The 15,566-nt window shown below is 40.1% G+C and overlaps 1 protein-coding gene across 1 annotated transcript in view; it reads right to left on the reverse strand.

Annotated features, from left to right (window-relative positions):
* Positions 1-13,829, reverse strand: part of LOC143473277 (uncharacterized) — a 34,832-nt gene extending 21,003 nt beyond the window's left edge. Inside the window, exon 1 of the mRNA XM_076970173.1 lies at positions 13,284-13,829. The gene's annotated coding sequence lies outside the window, so the exon portion shown is untranslated. The remainder of the gene's footprint in view (positions 1-13,283) is intronic.
* Between the last annotated feature and the right edge of the window lie 1,737 nt (positions 13,830-15,566).

Below are 15,566 nucleotides of genomic sequence, written 5' to 3' on the forward strand. Positions count from 1 at the left end.
CCAAATCTTGATCCTACTGTACTATCTAATTATAGACACATTTCAAACACATCATTTATATCTAAGATCATAGAAAAAGCTGTTGCCCAGCAATTATGCCTATATCTGCATAGGCATCACATATTTGAAAAGTTCCAATCTGGTTTTAGGCCCCATCACAGTACTGAAACAGCATTAGTTAAAGTAACAAATGACCTCCTCCTTGCTTCAGATCAAGGTTATGTATCGCTGTTAGTGCTTCTTGATCTTAGTGCAGCTTTTGACACAATTGATCATAGGATCTTGCTAGAAAGGTTAGAACGCTGGGTTGGAGTCTCTGGCACAGCCCTTTCATGGTTTCATTCTTACTTAACAAATCGCTATCAGTTTGTAGAGCTCAATAATATTCCATCCAAACGTACAAAAGTTAAATATGGGGTCCCGCAAGGCTCCATTCTAGGACCACTATTATTTGCATTATATATGCTACCATTGGGCACAGTTATAAACAAACATGGTGTCAATTTTCACTGCTATGCAGATGACACTCAACTTTACATATCAGCCAAACCTGATGACAAACTCAGTTTAAGAAAAATTGAGGCCTGTGTAAAAGATATTAAATGCTGGATGTCTCTAAACTTCCTCCAACTTAATGAGGACAAAACAGAAGTTCTCCTTCTGGGCCCTAAGGCCTCAAAACAGAAAATTCCAGATCTAATGCTTAATCTCGCAGGCTACCCCTTTACACCTGGCACAGTAGCCAAAAACCTAGGCGTCATACTCGACTCTGACCTATCATTTGATAAATACATAGATAATACTACTAGGATAGCTTTTCTATTGCTAAATTAAGAAATGCATTATCACAGGATGATGCGGAAAAATTGGTGCACGCCTTTGTTAGCTCTAGATTAGACTACTGCAATGCACTACTGTCAGGATGTTCAAATAGGAATCTAAATAAACTTCAAATAGTTCAAAATGCCGCAGCCAGGGTTCTGACCAGAACTAGAAAATTTCAGCATATCAGTCCAGTCCTATCAGCCCTGCATTGGCTCCCAGTTAAATTCCGTATTGACTTTAAAATTCTTTTATTAACTTATAAAGCACTGCACGGGCTTGCTCCTGAGTACCTTCAGGAACTTATTTCCTATTACGAACCCCCACTAAGATCACAGGGTGCTGGTCTTTTATTAGTTCCAAAAATTAATAAGGTAACAGCAGGGGAAAGAGCCTTTTCTTGTAAGGCCCCCCAGCTTTGGAATAATCTTCCTAAATGCGTCCGGGACTCCGACACAGTCACAATCTTTAAGTCTAGGTTGAAAACCCACTTATTTAGTTTAGCGTTTGATAATTAATATCCCCCCTTAGATAAAAGTACAGATCCAGGGGTTCATAGACTAAGGGTTTTATGGGAGACTGGGGCGCTGGTGCTGTCGTCCTGTCACTGCTCGTGGTCACTCAAGTTTGTTGACAGTGCAGTGGACGGATGCCATTGTCTCCGGGCACCTGAAGTAGATACCGCTCGGACGAGCGCAAGGTGCGCACTGGAGTGTAGGACTGATGCAGACCACCGAGATAAGATGGTGCACAGCCATGCAGTGATTTGAACACCAGTACAATCACCTTGTATTGAATCCGGTACTGAACCGGGAGCCAATGTAGACGTTTCAGCACAGGTGTAATATGCTCCCAGGATTTGGTGCGGGTTAAAATCCTTGCAGCTGCGTTTTGCACATGTTGCAGCCTGTTAAGCAGCTGAGCCGGAAGTCCATGCAGAACAGCATTGCAATAGTCAATTCGTGAAGTAACAAATGGGTGAACAAGAGCCTCAGCGGCATTTTGGGAGAGGATTGGCCGGATTCTGGCAATGTTCCTGAGGTGAAAGAAAGCTGTCTTACAGGTAGCTGGAGAAGCAATTATTACAGCCTCTGTCTTATCACTATTTAGACTAAAAAAATTCTCAACCATCCATGTCCTCATATCAATTAGGCACTTTAACAGAGCAGGAGGCGGTAGACCAAAAGAAGGTTTGGAGTAAATGTAAATCTGCACATCAGCAAAGCAATGAAACTGCAACCCATGCCCACGGATAATGTCGTCAAGTGGGAGCAAGTAAAGTATGAAGAGGAGTGGGCCAAGGACCAAACCCTGCGGGACACTATGTGACAGAATACACAAATCAGATCTAAAACCTCCCATTGAAACAAACTGATACCTGTCAGTGAAGTAGGACTGGATCCAATCAAGTACAGTTCCAGATATTCCAATCTGATTACAAAGGCACGTAATAATAATAATAATAAATTTTATTTATAAAGCGCCTTTCATGAGACCCAAGGACACTGTACAATAAAAAATTAATAATAATAATAAAAATGTTATAAAATAATAAAAAACTAGGGGTGAACGATATGGTCTAGAATTGCGATGTGCGGTAACATTGTTGGATATCCCGATATCGATGTGAACCACGATAAATTAAGATTAAAATACAGAAATGTAGTGTCTCTCTGAACAGCAGCACGTTAATTTGTTTTGTTTTTTACTGTGTAATGAATCCAGAATAATTCCAAATATTTTGCAGGTTTATTCAACAATAGATTCAATCTAGGTTTATACTTTCACGAGTGAGCGACTCCGCACACCTCGTTAACCTCCGCGAACGGCGGAAGCGTTTAATCTTGCCGTGTCACATTCTTTGCAGTGTTGTCCGAAACGATATGTAGGCCTAGTAGTATAAAAAAACACCCCTCAAATACAGGGGAATGAACTTTTACCTGACCAATTTTAATGTTGCTTTGTGTTTCAGGTTTGAAAAGTGCTGGAATTTAGGCTAAAGTACTTGAAAATGCTTGAAATTGTAACTACTTGTAACTACTTCTGTCTAACTGAACAATTCTCTTGTATTACGTTAACAAATACGAGCCTCTTGTAATTCCAGGACGAAACATGAGAGAACGTGAAGACTACACGCACGAAGCGAAATATGGAATTATTTGCATACATTTCAGACGGTCATGGCAACCCCGTGGACACATCAAAACCGGTCTGCAAACGGTGCTTTAAAGCTGTACCAACCAAAGGAGCCAATCAATTCTTTTTACATAAAATGCGCTTTCGTTTGACCCACCCAAGGTGCCGTAATGCACAGAACAGTTGGTAATGCTGAAATGGCAGCTAAAACAAACGCAGTGTGTTCGCAGCTCGTCTTAATGAAACAAGGAAAGCAGCAGAAGTGCTGTGTGGAAATACTTTGGATTCGAAGCAGATACAGATGGAAAACCGAAGGACATGAACAAGCCAGTTTGCAGGCGGTGCTTTCGGAACATTTCAACGAAGGGCGCTAAAGCCTGGTTTATACTTGACGCGCCGCGAGCAGCGCGAGGGTCCGCGCGGTAAAAATGATGTAATCGCGGTAGCCTCGCGCGCTGTCAATTCGCGAGGTCGTGCACCTCTAGAATTTTGTAACTTAGCGCGCGCCGCAGCACAATGAACAGTCATGTTTGTAGGGTTCATACACCAACAAGGTGGAATTAAAGCACTTGTACGTCACTTTCAAGGTCCATTTCAATATTTCCCAGCACGTTAAACTTTAGTTAAATATTTATACATATACTCGAAATTATTCGCTTTTTTATCACATTATTTAATGGTTGTTTATTTTCAAAACGCCCAATTTTAATGTCTTCACATTCTCTCATGTTTCGTCCTGGAATTACCAGAGGCTCGTATTTGTTAACGTAAATACAAGAGAACGGTTCAGTCAGACAGCTATTTGTTTCAAGCATTTTCAAGCACGCGGACAAGGTGTGCGGACTCGCGCGCTACGGTCACTCGCGAAAGTTTAAACCTAGCTTAACACAACGAATCTGGCCAAACACCTGAAGGCATGCATATTTGTACAAAACATTCCAAGAGGTTGGTGATTATTCCCATTTCTAGTATTATAGCATACAAAATTATGTGTCCGATTATGGTATCCTAGCAAATGTCATATTCTTGGTTTAAGAGCCGTAAGTGCGACAGCATACAGGGAGAAAAAAAAGAGTGATCGTACTACAATGGATCAATCATCTATGAATACTGAACTCTAATACTGAAGTTTTAGTTACTTAAAGAGTTAAAGTTGTTTAAAGTATACTTAAAATACACTTTTTGCACTAGCCTTTTTAAACTTCTAAATGTGAATTCCAGAGTGCACTACTATTATTTTTGTTAATTTATATTAATGTGCAATTATTAATTTTTCTGTTTTAATGTGGTAGGGACTACACCTTTTATTTATTTCACATTTGTGAAACAAAATACAATATTCATTAAAAATAAATAAATAAATAAAAAGCCTTTAAAACGGAAATGAGCACAGTATCTGACTTTGGTATCGAAAATCGTATCGAATTTCAATACTTTTTAAAGTATCGTATCGAAGTTGTAATTCTTAGTATCGTGACAACACTATGCACGACCTCGTGAATCGACAGCGCGCGAGGCCATTGCACACGGGCGAAGCCACCGCGATTACGTTATTTTCGCCTCCCGGACCCTCGCGCCGCATCAAGTGTAAACCAGGCTTAAACCAAATTGCGTGTCTGATGAGCGTGTTCACCTCACTCCAGGGTTGCCAGGTCCTAAAAAATTTTCCGCACAAAATCTGCGAGTGTAAGTTGTCGGCGGGGGGGGAGTGGCGAGTGTGAAATGGAGACAAATTATGTATTATATCACGATCGATTCTTAGTGTTGACTTGTAACTTCCACAGTAGCCCAACTCAAAAGTAGCCCAAAAAACCGCACCCTGCGGCCCCAGAATTTTTACCCGCGGCTGGATTTTCAAACAAGCCCAATTTGGCGTGAAAACCGCGAACATGGCAACTCTGCCTCACTCTGCCTCTTGCCTACTTACGTCACGTGATCATAGTCTGCAGCGCGAATAGCTCCCTCTATTGCTGGACAAGGAAAATGCAATTTGAGTTTGCTGTTATTCAAGGAGTTATCGTGGCTCTTTCGATGTGTTTATCGTGAAACTTCACATCGTGATAACGATAAAAATACGATTAATCGTGCAGCCCTATAAAAAACCAAACAATGATTAAACAAACAATTGCTCACTCATATGCTAGCTGATATAGATGAGTTTTCAGACTGATTTTGAACGACGGTAATGACTGACAGGTACGTAACTGTAACGGGAGATCATTCCATAGTTTAGGACCAGCAACACTAAAAGCCCTATCACCTAGAGTACGCATTTTTGCAGATGGCACTGCTAGAAGATGTGAGTTAGAGGAGCGTAAAGTGCGTGTCGGTGTCACGTTGAGGCGTGTGTGTACGTCGTCTACGTCTCCTAGTCTGCGTCTGTGGACCTCCGTGGGTGCGGTTATGTCTTGTGATCATCCGTCTCACCTGTGGCTCATCTCGTAATCACGTGGGACTTATGTGGTTTGTCTACTTAATGTGCATTCGCGCAGTGTCCTGTGCTCGTCGTTATCTGAGTCATACATGTGTGTGTGTGTTCTGTGTGCGCTGTCTGCGCTATTTGTACAATTAAACGTCACGTTCGTTCAAAGTCGAGAAGGATTTCTGTCTCATTCTTCGCTACGCCTCGGACGTGACAGTCGGAATATAATTCTCCAAGAGGCTAGCCAGGTATGAGGGGGCAAGGCCATGACGAGATTTAAAAACAAGTACTAGTATTTTATACTGGATTTACAACTGTACTGGCAGCCAGTGAAGATCCCTCAACACTGGTGTAATGTGTTCCCAAGATCTTTTATGGGTCAATACCCTGGCTGCAGCGTTTTGGACATACTGCAGCCTGTTTAACAGTCGATTGGGGAGACCATGTAATACTGCATTACAGTAATCAATACGAGATGTTACAAATACGTGTATAATGGTCTCAGCAGCAGAAAAGGAAAGATATGGGTGGATTCTTGAGATGCTCTTGAGGTGGTAGACGGCAGATTTACAAATATTTTTAATATGAGGCTCAAATGACAGTGTTGTGTCAAAAGTAACACGATCTTACGAACCTGATCCGAGGAAGAGACAATAAAGCCCGGTATAGTGAAGGGGATGTTACTGAGCTTCCTGATAGTCGCAGGTGAGGAAATCAGCATGGCTTCAGATTTTTTGCTGTTTAGGCTTAGGAAGTTATCACTCATCCAGGCCTGAACATCAGTTAGACATTCAAGCAGTGTAGTTATAGGAAGAGTATGAGATGGTTTGGTGTATATATAGATTTGTACATCATCTGCATAACAGTGAAACTGGAGCCCATGCCTTCTAATTATATTGCCAAGAGGGAGCATGTATAGTATAAAGAGCAATGGGCCAAGCTCTGAACCCTGAGGGACACCATGGGACAACACACACAGATCCTACTGATATCTCCCAACCAAAACAAACTGCTGCCTATCAGCAAGGTAAGATTGGAACCAATTTAGCGCAGTTCCGTTCACGCCAACCAAAGTAGCAAGCCTGGTAAGTAGCAAGTTATGGAAAACCGTGTCAAAAGCAGCAGTAAGATCCAATAAAATCAACACATAAACCAGACTGGAACACTTCAAACAATTCATTTGATTCCAGATAATTTAGCTGAAAAGCAACAGTTCGCTCTAACACTTTGGCCAGAAAAGGTAGATTAGAAATTGGCCTGAAGTTTGCAAAGTTGTCAGGGTCTAAGCCAGGTTTTTTTAGCACAGGAGTAACAGCTGCTAACTTCAAACACACTGGAACCAATCCTGAAGTGAGTGATGCATTTATGGCCTTTGTAATAAGGGGACAGATAGCAGGGAGACACTGTTTCACCCACTGTGTTGGGATGGGGTCTAACTGACAGGTAGTGGTTCTTGAGTTTAAAATGAGCTGAGCAACATAACCCTCGTTCACGGTAGAAAAAGTGGAAAGATGTAAGTAAAATGTTATGGCAGACTGTGTCAAATGCAGCTGTGAGGTCCAACAGTACAAGTAAATTTACAAATCCCTGATCGGCTGCCCTAAGAAGATCATTAGTCACCCTCACTAATGCAGTTTCAGTGCTGTGATTTTTCCTAAAGCCAGACTGGAACACCTCAAACAAATCATTTGATTCAATGTGCTCAATCAACTGAGCAGCTACAGTCTGTTCCAGAATTTTTGAGAGATATGGAAGATTTGAGATAGGTCTGTAGTTCGCCAGGACATCAGGGTCTAGGCCATTTTTCTTGAGAACAGGAGTAATGGCCGCTAGCTTCAGGGAAGCTGGCACTGTGCCTGAGATCAATGAAGCATTAATACACTGGGTAATAAGGGGGCAGACTGAGGTAAGACACGCTTTCACCCAGGATGTTGGGGCCAGATCGAGTTGGCATGTAGTGGCTCTTGAACTGAGAGATTAGGGCTGGGTATTGATTCAAATTCCAAGAATCTATCCGATTCCGATTCTGAAGATTAAGAATCGATTTATTTCGATTTAATCGATCCGATTCGATCCAATTCGGGGTTTAGTGTTCTTAAAAATGTATTTCAGCTGTTTCCTGACTGTGTACAGAAGCAACATGTTAAAACTAGTATTATATCGATATTAATCAGCAAATAGTTACTGGTAGTTGGTAGTTACTGATGGCTGGAAGACTGGTGAAAAGGGTAATCATAAATCTACCTTCAAGAAAGGTAATCCAGGACAATAAACAGAGGACATCTTTGAGGTGTCTATATCTGCAACAGTGGACTCCTACTGGGACACTAACTGGGACACAGTGCATTATTATTATGATTGAAATAATTAAGAAGTCACCCAAAAGCTGTTGCTACCAAATGCATTTTTATTTTAAAAGTGCTCACACTTAATAAACTGAAAGTATAAAATGTAAACGTGTATTTTTCTTTAAAGTGAGAAAATAAGAACAGAACTCTCACGTTACGGTCCCCGACCCCTCCCTTTTGGGCGTGTTAACGTCGTCTGCGTCTACTCGTCTGGATCTGTGTATCTCCGTGGGTGTGGGTGTGTTGTGTTAATCCGTCTCACCTGTGGCTCGTCTCGTCATCACGTGTGGTTGATGTGGTTTGTCTACTTAATGTGCGTTCGCACAGGGTCCTGTGCTCGTTGTTGTTTGAGTCACACATGTTCTATGTAAACGTGTTTTATGTGCGCTGTCTGCGCTTCGGTAAATGTAATAAACGTAATGATTTGGAAAGTGCAAAGGATTCTGTCTCGTCCATCGCCTTGTGCCCAATGTTACAAGAACATTTTAAACTTTTTTAAACTGTAAAAACACTGGGTAAACGGTCAGTGACACGGACTAACTGTAAATAGTCACTGACACTGGATAAACTGTCCTTCTGTTTTTGTTTCCGATTTGACTATCGTCGTTACCGGCACTGTCCGACGCCATGTTATTTTACAGTTAGTTAGACCGAGCACGCCTGCGTGAATTCAGTGATGAGGCGGGGGTAAAAGTTAACTAAAAAAATCAATCTTTGGACGTACGAATCGATTATCAGATCATCATATGCGAATCGATTCTGAATCGGAAAATCAATTTTTTCAACACAGGCCTATGAGAGATGTAACTTTCCTGCACTATATCAAAAGAGGACAAACAACTGCCAGTGTAAAGTGTAGAGGAGGAATCATAACCAGCAAATGGTGGAATGGATGGAAATTGTGAATAAATAGATGCTATTTTATGATTAAAGAATACCATGAACCGAGAACAAAGTTCTATTGATAGGACTAAGTTTAAGCATTTTGCAGGCTGGAGTAGCTTATTGATTGTTGAGAACAAAGCTTTAGGATTGACTTGGGCACTTTGAATGACATTTGTGTAGTAAAAGGTTTTGGCTTTCTTTAGTTCCTCCTTGTAATTGGCGACATAGTCCTTGTAAGCATGGGCATGCACAGTCAAGCCAGTTCTCTTCCAGAGATGCTCAATTTGTCATCCAGCAGCTTTCATTTTGCGCAGCTCTGGTGTAAACCAAGGACCAGAATGTGAAAATGTAACTGCGAGTTCTAAGTGGAGCCAGCCGATTTAAGATAGAGGAAAATCATAATGAGCCATGAGAAGATCAGAATCCATTGAGTCAGGTGTCACAGCATGAGTCAACAAGTCTGTGATGGCATTAGGACTAATATTATTACTGTTCCTAAAAGTGAGCTGACGTGGTTTGTGCAGACCCTGCTTTTGACATGGCAAAGTAAAATCAAAGAAGACAGCCAAGTGGTCGGATATAGTTAGGTCGACCCCATGCACATTAGTAGGAGATATGCCTGTAGTGCAAACAATGTCCAGAATATGACCCTTGTTATGTGTAGAAAAGTCCACATTCTGAGTAAAATCAAAACATTGAAGTACATTTAAAGTACATTTACATTTTCAGTCTCTAACCCAGTCGTTAAGTGGGGACTGTATTATACTCCATAGCAGAGTTAGTAGCCGGGTTTCCATCCAAACCTTTCGAAAAAATAATGCGCAATTTCAAAGTTTCAGCAGAAAAAAATGTGAATTAAGCCTTAAGGCAAACAATTGTTTCCATTCATTACAGTTATGCGAATAAACTTTAGATCACGTGAGAGGACGCCAAACAATAGTGGTTTTTACATCCATCTGGCAGTTACGCATTTTTGCACGTTGAGGTTTTGAAACATTTTTTTCTTTTTCTTTTCTATACATGGAGAAGTTAAATTCAATTTTTGCTCTCTCCAGAACTGTTTTTGTATGCATTTGCCATCTTTACATCGCGATCATGTACAGAACCACATGACTTGAGGCATGATACGTCATCGTTTATGCGAAAAACCCTTTTCCATCCAGTTTTTCCGAATTTTGGCGATGCAATAGTCTTTTCCACCTCCTCCTAGCGTAAAAATCTTTTTGCGATATTTGGGGCTTTTTTCGAATTTTGGCGGGGGGTGGGGAGACAATACACAGTAAACATTTTCTAAAGGAGTTCCTGAAGGGGCGTCAAAGCTTCTCCCAAATGTTACTGTTGAGGTTTTCATTTTAATCCCTTCATAGTTTGTTTACATTACAATATTGAATCAACAGCTTATCATAATTTATATATTTTGAATAGTCATAAAGTATTAATCAAAACTCTAATATCACTATGTTTTGCTTACATTATATTAAGGATCAAGATGCTTGTTAGTAAGAATGGCGGTGTAAGCGCTTGTGTGCCTTCCAATACTCCATGCGTTTGCAGTAGGCTAAAATGGGATGTGTCAGAGAAGGCCCACTGTAACCTTATGTGGTAAAGGCCAGGTAGTAAGACCTCGCTTTCAGAATAGTGACAGCTGTAGGTTGAACTATGGAATGTATTGCAGCTCCTATGTTTAGAGGAAAGCATATATAATGGTGAAGAGAGCAGACAGCTTCAGAGCTGCACATGGGGTGACATGATTAGGTAATGTGAGCTCTCCAGAGATCTCTGTATTAAATTAATTAATAGGCCTATGTGTATTTTTTAATAAAAGGCTAAAGACAAGACTGGTAATGTTTTCTTTTGCAATCAACGAACACGCTGCGCTAAGGTAAGAAAAGGTTGAAGCGCAACATTACTGTGCTTAGGAAAAGTACACCTGTATATATCTATCTATATGATTTCACCTAAACCAGGGTTCTCACACCTTGGTTAACATCAAACTCAAGGACCTTTAAATGACTATAAATGACTTTCCAGGGCCAACTTCCTCAAAATCAAGGACTGCACCTAGAAGCATTTACCTACTGTTACCCCTGAATATGTTATCAAAAAACGATGTTAATACTAGGGGTGGGAATTGTTTACTATCTCACGATTCGATTCCGATTTTGGAGGCCACAATTCAATTCAAAAATCGATTTTCGATTCAAAACGATTTTCGATTCAAAAAAACGATTTGATTTATAAAAATGTCTGCTTCAGTCTATAAAATCTGCATGATCTACTACAGTCTGCTTTGCAAGACAGAACGTGTCTTTCACATTTAATTAACAAAAATTAAGTGCTCTGGTAAAATAAAACGGTTTTTGTTGTTACCAAAATTCTTGAGCTTCATTTTGCGAGCTGTCAGGGCTGGCTCGGATGCTGTTCCCCCAGCCGTCGCTAGGGGCACCAGAGTCAGTCCCAGACTAAACCGATGCCAGTCTCTGCTTTCTCTGTGATTGCTTATCGTTTAATGGTGTCTCCCCACCTCTCTCTGTTATGCTTTCTCTTATTCGAGTATCTCATGCGTCGCTTTCTGACCCATCTCAAGTTTTCCCAATCCTGTATTTCTTCCTATCCGTTTTGACTTTATTTTTGGGAAGGGTTTTATTTTGCTGCAGCGTTTTTTAAGAGTTACTTCTGCTGGTGTCCTTGGTTTCGTTTTCGCGTTGCATTTATCCGCGCTGTTTTTTAGTTACTGTTGTTGTTTTGTTTCTTCCTCCCGTCTCACTACGGTTGAGTGTTATTTTTCACGCGTTGTATTTTCCGCATTGGTTTTTTGTTTCTATTTACTCCGTGCCCTCACGGTTTTGCTATCTATTCTCTTGCGCGTTGAGTCTTCTGTGTTGTTTTGTTTGTTCGTTCTGGGTCGCTGTGCGCGTTTCCCTCTCGCTAATACATTTGACGAGTGTCAAACGTCTTGATCTTGCGAGCCGGCACTTGGGTCCATCCTTCTCTATATTATTTCTCACCCTTCTCTATATTAACGCTCACCGCGTTACACAAGCCTTGCACACGAGCTACATTGTGTCCAGTTCGGTCTTTCCCGGCATTCGATAAAAACCAAAATGAACCCATATTTTTGCCTTAAATGAAGACCAGACAGGTTGAATATCTCTTTCCTCCATGTGTTTTGAAACTTTTCCGCGCATGAGTGTGTCCCAGAACATGCTGCGTAAAGTCTCGAGTAATTTTGTAATTACGTAACGCAAGACTTCACCACGACTTAGAATCGATTTTGGGACATTTAAAATCGATTCTGAATCGTAGTAAATGAGAATCGATTTTTGATATATGAATCGATTTTTTGGCACACCTCTAGTTAATACAATGCAAATTCAAAAGACTGAAAGTCATTTCAAACCATGCATCCTGAAATTTTCTGTGCGTGATATTAAGCGCTGACTCAACAAAAACTTCACTCACACTCAACATGACTGACAATTTAGCAATGCACCTGTGAAGGTGACATTCACGTAAGGCTACACATACGTTAACTACATACAGGAAACACTAGCTTTCGGTGCTGAACAAACAAACAAAATTCTCTACAGGAGAATGACCAAACTTTTGCAAAGTAAAATCATTGTAATTTTAAATGAACTTGTGCTGGAAAAATAATGACACATTGACAGTAAACAAATGATAATAATAATACACATATGCATATACACATACAGTACATACATAAAACAGAAGAGCAAAGCTATATAATGAGATTAGAACTATAGATTTCTAGAGAAATCTGGTGTGAGATGATTCTTGCATTTTCCAAGTTTTTTAATCTACTTAATGAAGATTAATGTGAATTTACTTCATTCATAAAGAGAAAAGAAGACTTTTAACCACTCCACTGTAGTGAATGTGGTATTTTGCTAAAAGTATGACTACATTTATGGCATCAGAGAAATCCAAACTTAAATTTTCTGCATAAAGTAAAATGGTATCAAAAGAAAGAATGTTAAGTTTGAGATTAATCCACTTTCTAGTGTCCATACAATAACTTTTTTGAATATTGACATGAAAAAACAAATTCTTCTGTAATTCATCTTCCGATTTTCAAAAGGCACATGAATCCACATCAAGTTGAAATCTTCTTTCAAGAAACATGGCTACAGGACATATCGTATTTAGTATTTTGAAATGAGTCTCTTTTACTTTAGAATATATGGGCCATTTGACAAGCCATTGTGGTTTTATGATTTGTATAATCTCTATTATATATTTTGTTTCATACCATCAGTGATAATCTTGTTATTATACTTGAAGTCAACTAAGTCACTTTTAACATGCGCAGCATAAAACAAATCAAATCGTACTTTAAAAATACTGTAATAAAACCGCACAATAGAACTAGCATATAAGCTTTTATCTTTGTAACAGGAACCACTGAGCTACTAAACAAAATAACCAAATATAATTATATTCGTATAGTAGCAAATAAGTAGCTACGTTATCTGGCTGGGTTAGTTACATCTGGGCTAGAACATCCATTATGAAAACAGTTTCCACATTTTCCACCAACTTAGTCAAGACACGAAATTCAACCGTGAGATAACGGAACGAACAAAATAGTATTGTTAAGATTTGGTTAAGAGGTGTTAGTGTTACGTATTACTAAGTTAAGTACTTACAGGTCAACCAGTAGTCCAACACTTCCAAACAGGAGACAATAGACGCAACTCCACTAAACGCCCGATGCTGATATTGAGAATAAGGAAACCTGTGGTCTGCAATGTCCGATGGTGATGGTAGGTAGAGGTGGGCGGATCGATCCAAATATCGACACCAACGCTGGTATTGATTTGAGCATTACTCGTGTAAAAAGATTAATACTCAATCTTTTTTACTCTTCCGCACGCACTAACGTGCTGTGTACGTGGATTCATCAAAGTCTCTTCTCTGTCTGTAAGTGCAGCGCTGCCAACTCCTCAGTAAGGAACGTCGCTATTGGCTGTCCTAAAAGTCACAAAATGGCGTCATCTCCTAATTTGCATTATGCGTGTTTTTGTAAAAGCGTTGGCGTAGGAACCGGGGGGGGGGCAGACGTGTCCCACACAAACAGGTAGATTTGTTCCACCCAACATTTTAACCACAGAAAAAGTGGAAACTGTTTAAAAACTTTTGTTCTAAAAGCGCGGTTTGGCAGCGTTCGCAATTCACGCGCTGTGTTTGTTGTTAGCAACTTGTCAGGCGCTCTCTGGGTCTTTCGCTTTCTTAAGGCTTGTGTTGAGATGCCTGTTCAGAAATATCCCGCACTCATAGCTTCACTGACCCGAGCTCTTGCCTCGCTAGAGCGTCGGGTAGTTTGCGCCAGCGTTAAACGCGAGGTCAGTGATAAGAGCAATGAATAGCCAACCATATGACTATATATATGACAATAAAACAGCTTTATTGTAATGTGCTGTTATGGTAACAATCTAGGACGGTTTGGGTTAGCTAAAGTTTATATTAACGCTTGTCAGAAATCTCTCTGAAACGTAAAGTTACATTACTCTCTGGCCAGGTCCCAAACTGCAGACTGCTACTACACTGAATGTGTAAAAAATTAAATATAATAAATAAAACAAATAAACAAACGAATAAATAAAAGGACACCATCGTTTGAAGTGCTTTCAGTAGTGCAGTATGTAATGTTCCAGAGTGTGCTGTTTGGGACACAGCCTTAGGCTACTGTCTAACATCAATGTTAGTCTTGTTTAGTCAGGAAACCTTAATATACATTTTTTGTCATTTCATTTTAGCATGCCACCAAAGAAAAAAATAAAACCACAACGCTCCTGAGTTTTTTGTTTAAAGAGTAGATATAGTGTAATTATACAACAGAGTTTAGACATAATAATAATAATAATAATAATAAATCAAACCTGTTATTATATTATTTTAAATATTATGTATCACCTCATTAAATCTGGAACACTTTACCAGTTAACATTCGTCAGGCACAGAGTCTTTAAAAAGCAGCTAAAAACCTTTCTTTTTAACCTAGCTTTCTATTAGCTGTTAGAATTGATTGACTGTCTTTTATATATATATATATATATATATATATATATATATATATATATATATATATATATATATATACACACCAGTAGCGAACCGTGACCTTTAAACCTGGGCCCGCTACCCCCCCCCCCCCCTCCCCCCGAAATTTTTTTTTTCCTTTCTTAATAAACTAAATAAAGAAAAACTGAGACGACAGTACAGCTTTAAAAACGCAATAAACAATAATATCTGTACTAAATAACATCTTAAGCAAAATAAGTTTCCAAACAAAATAAGGTTCACAGCTCCGTGGTTCTCGGAAGCGGAATATGTAAACAACGCGCACGAGGACGTCAAAGGGACGAATCGAAACTAGCTAGCGATGGTGCTAACGACAGCTAGCGTCGCCACAGCGGGCGGAAATTATCATACAGTTAAGCCCGCCCACTAAGAGAGAAGATATGATTGGTCAATTTTGCTGTCATTTGAAACTGGTATTGCGCTGAATAGGCCTTTCTCTCGCTTCCGGGGTCGACGTTTCCGGTCTAGACAGTTCTGTGTAAAATCATTTCCGTTTAGAGCGTTCGTACTTCTGCCATGGCGCAAGTGACTAGCAAGTGTTTTTGCAGCGTACCGCTGTGCTCTAATTCCAAACAAAAACAGCCTTATTTGAGTTTCCACTCGTTCCCAGCTGACGAGGAACTCAGAAAGAAGTGGTTGATGGCCATTAGAAGGAGTGAGGGGCCGAATTTCCAGGTTATTAGGAACAGCACGCACGTGTGTAGCGCACATTTTGAGTCGCAAGACATCTACGTTACGGCAAAGGGCAAAACGTGGCTGAAGAAAGGTGCTATACCGCGTCGTTTCAGCTGGACTCGGCCAGCGAGGCAGTCTGTGTACAGCAGAGTGAAATCCCGCCTAGAGGCTTT

Source organism: Brachyhypopomus gauderio, chromosome 13 (assembly GCF_052324685.1).
Source record: "Brachyhypopomus gauderio isolate BG-103 chromosome 13, BGAUD_0.2, whole genome shotgun sequence".
NCBI lineage: Eukaryota > Metazoa > Chordata > Actinopteri > Gymnotiformes > Hypopomidae > Brachyhypopomus > Brachyhypopomus gauderio.